The sequence below is a fragment of the Sprattus sprattus genome, assembly GCF_963457725.1.
Source record: "Sprattus sprattus genome assembly, chromosome: 3".
NCBI classification, from domain to species: domain Eukaryota; kingdom Metazoa; phylum Chordata; class Actinopteri; order Clupeiformes; family Clupeidae; genus Sprattus; species Sprattus sprattus.
The window spans coordinates 59,253,024-59,258,023 of NC_137922.1; positions in this window are offsets into that span (position 1 = coordinate 59,253,024).

Sequence of the window (5,000 nt, forward strand, 5' to 3'; positions counted from 1 at the left end):
GAAAAGGAAGGCATGGTTTGACAAGTTGCTATAGTATGCGTTGTTTCGAAAGCCTTATTTCTTGCATAATCAATAGGCCTAAAAAGCTTTACTTGGCCTACACATTTATTTTCAAAGTAATGGCATTAAGCCACGAGACTTACATTTTAAATCCAAGGATTTAGGCCTACATCGAGAGAGGTTAAATCCAAGGCTTTAGGCCTACATCGAGAGAGGTTAAATCCAAGGCTATAGGCCTACATCGAGAGAGGTTAAATCCAAGGCTATAGGCCTACATCAAGACAGGTTAAATCCAAGGCTATAGGCCTACATTGAGAGAGGTTAAATCCAAGGCTATAGGCCTACATTGAGAGAGGTTAAATCCAAGGCTATAGGCCTACATCGAGAAAGGTTAAATCCAAGGCTATAGGCCTAATTCGTAATTTGCATTTATCAGCAAAATGCCATCTGGGCAAACAGAACCTCCCTAGCTAACATTAAGAGATTAGTATTTACTCACTGACAGTCACCTTGCCACAGACAAGGGCAGGGTGAGGAACCCAGTTTGGAGAGCACATCCTTTAACTTAGACGAAGAGGCCTCTGAAGGAAGGGTATAGAAGGAAGGGTGGCCTTTGGGCGGGGAAACATAGCTAGGGAAAATATTTAACAGGGTAGGGCGGAATCTATGAAGCAGCACTATGGTTTCGACTGAGCTAAATCCCAGGCAGAAGGGTTTTATTACTTTTATTATGATTTTTATATTTTAAATATATATCGAAACATCAGGTCCTGATACGATGTTGACCATTATTTTATTGCTCCTGCTGCTTGCTTTTATTGATTTTATGTAAAGCACTTTGAATTGCAACTCTTGTACGAAATGTGCTGTATAATTAAAGTCTTACTTACTTACTTACTTACTAACTAGGAACCACAATAATTATGACGTCTACCATCACTGATAGTGTGCCAATCTAAGGTTGATTTGTCTAAAATTACTAAAGCTAATTGGATTGGGGTTAAGATCGATCTTTTTAACCCTTAACAATGTGTAGCTACTTAAGAGTTGCATATTGTACAAAAACCTGTAATTAATTTTCTCCGGTACATTCTGCCTTAGGATACTGCATCAGCAGTGGGACCCAGCGCATCATCCTGATTGGCTTATGTAAGAACAGAGGCTAATGAGCTAGCTCCTATCAGTGCATCAGTCGCCAGCTAATCACTAGAGGGGGGACCCACACACACACCATATAACACACACACACACACACACACACACACACATACCATATAACACACACACACACACACACACACATACACATCAGTGCATCGGTCGTCCGCTAATCACTAGAGAGGGGACACCACACAGCATCCGCACAGAGACCACACGACAGCTCCATCCAGACACAGATAACACACACGAGCCCTGCCTCGCCAATCAGTGTCATTGACTTATGAGGATGCCTAGCTACAGAGTCAGAGGTAGGGACTGCCTTGCATCCTGATTGAGATGTTCGAAGTGAAAAGTGAAAAGTGAAAGTCCTCTCTATGGCAGAGGTGGTGTAGACACACACACTCTGACAATCTCTGCATTTAACCCATCCAGGGAAGTGACACACACACACACACAGTGAAGTGAAGTAACACTAACCCGGAGCAGTGGGCTGCCATTGGCGGCGCCCAGGGAGCAGTGATCGGGGTTAGGTGCCTTGCTCAAGGGCACTTCAGCCGTGGATGTGGGCATGGGAGAGCAGTGGCATCGTGAGATCTTCTTACGGTAGCAGCGAGTTTCCAAAAAGGAAGTTTCCCTGGTCTCGTATTATAATTGAGGGATGAGTGTTCACTCAAGAGAGACACTAAACAGCTGCTTTCACAGTGTGCAAATGTGTACACTTATAGACTTGGGAAACGTGCAAGTATAGAGAATGTACTCTCAGTGCAATAGAACCTTGAAGGAAGTTGTTTCTTTTGTGTAAGTGTGTGTGCCTCATCAACATGTTTCTGTGTAAGTGTGTGTGCCTCATCAACATGTTTCTGTGTAAGTGTGTGTGTGCCTCATCAACATGTTTCTGTGTAAGTGTGTGTGCCTCATCAACATGTTTCTGTGTAAGTGTGTGTGCCTCATCAACATGTTTCTGTGTAAGTGTGTGTGTGTGCCTCATCAACATGTTTCTGTGTAAGTGTGTGTGTGCCTCAGCAACATGTTTCTGTGTAAGTGTGTGTGTGCCTCAGCAACATGTTTCTGTGTAAGTGTGTGTGTGACTTATCAACATGTTTCTGTGTAAGTGTGTGTGTGTGCCTCATCAACATGTTTCTGTGTAAGTGTGTGTAAGTGTGTGTGCCTTATCAGCATGTTTCTGTGTAAGTGTGTGTGTGTGCCTTATCAACATGTTTCTGTGTAAGTGTGTGTGTGTGCCTCATCAACATGTTTCTGTGTAAGTGTGTGTGTGTGCCTTATCAGCATGTTTCTGTGTAAGTGTGTGTGTGTGCCTTATCAACATGTTTCTGTGTAAGTGTGTGTGTGTGCCTCATCAACATGTTTCTGTGTAAGTGTGTGTGTGTGCCTCATCAACATGTTTCTGTGTAAGTGTGTGTGTGTGCCTTATCAACATGTTTCTGTGTAAGTGTGTGTGTGTGTGCCTCATCAACATGTTTCTGTGTAAGTGTGTGTAAGTGTGTGTGCCTCATCAGCATGTTTCTGTGTAAGTGTGTGTGTGTGTGCCTCATCAACATGTTTCTGTGTAAGTGTGTGTGTGTGCCTCATCAACATGTTTCTGTGTTGGAAGAGGATTGACAGAGAAGGACTCCCACAACCACTCACCCCCCTCCATTTTGTTTCTTCCCATGCACCCTCTTAAGTGGAATTGATGTGCACAGCAGCGCAAAACAAACACATAAACATCCGAGGAGACGCCGCTTTCAGTTTCAGGATTTCTGCTCAGCCTTTATACACTTTGTGTGTGTGTGTGTGTGTGTGTGTGTTTCTGAGTGCATCGTGAGACTCATGGCCTTTATAATGCTTTCAAAGGCAGCATGAAAAGAGACATGAGGAATAGGAGACATGGCTGGAAGCGAGTGCTTGTGTGTGTGTGTGTGTGTGTGTGTGTGTGTGTGTGTGTGTGTGTCTGAGTGCATCATGAGACTCATGGCCTTTATAATGCTTTCAAAGGCAGCATGAACAGACATGAGAGTGTGTGTGTGTGTGTGTGTGTGTGTGTGTGTGTGTGTGTGTGTGAGTGAGTGCATCATGAGACTCATGGCCTTTATAATGCTTTCAAAGGCAGCATGAAAAGACATGAGGAATAGGAGACATGGCTGGAAGCGAGTGCTTGTGTGTGTGTGTGTGTGTGTGTGTGTGTGTGTGTCTGAGTGCCTTTCTGTTCTCTCTGCGGGTGTATAGATCTGATCTCTGCCTAGACAAGTTCATATGCATATGAATGGCGTCACCATTATAATGGCGGGTAATGGGCAGTTTGGTACATTAGTCATGTGGGTGAGAAGTGGGCAGCACAAGGCAGAGTGATTATTATTTTTGGGGGAAAAAAATGCGTGGCGTTTTGCACCCTGTGGCCCAATAATCAACAACTCCCTCAGCCGACCCCATGCCACACACACACACACACACACACACACACACACACACACACACACACACACACACACATCCCTTAGCCGACCCCATGCCTTTCACCCAGCCCACATTTTTCAACCCGACCACTTCACAGCACGGTTAGCCAGCGGGATCAAAACACTGCCCATTTCACAGCACAAACACACATAAACGTGTTGAGCTATAGATGTGTGTGTGTGTGTGTGTGTGAGCATGAGCATACACACATAAACGGTTTGAGCTATGGATGTGTGTTTGTGTGTGTGTGTGTGTGTGTGTGTGTGTGTGTGTGTGTGTGAGTGTGAGTGTGAGCATGATCATACACACATAAACGTGTTGAGCTGTGGACGTGCGAGTGAATAACACGCATAAACGTGTTGAGCTATAGATGTGTGTTTGTGTGTGTGTGTGTGTGTGTGTGTGTGTGTGTGTGTGTGTGTGTGTGTGTGTGTGTGTGAGCATGAGCATACACGCATAAACGTGTTGAGCTATGGATGTGCGAGTTAATAACACATAAACGTGTTGAGCTATAGATGTGTGTGTGTGTGTGTGTGTGTGTGTGTGTGTGTGTGTGTGTGTGTGTGAGCATGAGCATGAGCATACACACATAAACGTGTTGAGCTATGGATGTGCAAGTGAATAATTGATGTCGTCCAAGCCCCTCGAAGGCCGATCAAAGACGCAGACGCCCCATCCCCTATCATGATGTGGTCGGCGTTGGCAACGTGTGGAGAATATCAACATCAGCTGCCAGCCTGGAAGATGCCATATCCTGCCACATAAACCCTGAAACCCTGAGCACACACACACACACACACACACACACACACACACACACACACACACACACACACACACACACACACATAAACCCTGAAACCCTGAGCTGAAAATGAGACACAAATAGGAAGTTAACAGACTGCTGAACAGGCTTTGAAGAGGATGAATGATGGATTTGGTGTGAATGTTGATTTATTTCCCTCTGTGAAGTCTCTCACACAGACACACACACACACACTTAAACACACACACACACACACACACACACACACACACACACACACACACACACAACTCTCTCTGTGAAGTCTCACAAGACAGATTATTGTCTACTGGCGTGAAGTTTGTCCAGGACTTTATCTTGATAGGACCCTGCAGGCTAATACGCAACACTAAACCCAGTGGTGTAGTCCAGGGTATACGCAGGTATACGGAGTATACCCACTTATGTTTCAGTCAGCATTGCATATACCCACTACACAAATCAAGGCGTTTATCCTGTGCTGTATGGGCTGCTTAAAAAAATGAAGAGTATACCCACTTCACCACAGGCACCACTACACCACTGACTAACCCTGGGTGGTAACTATGATTGCCATTATTCTGAAACAGCTTCAACCAAT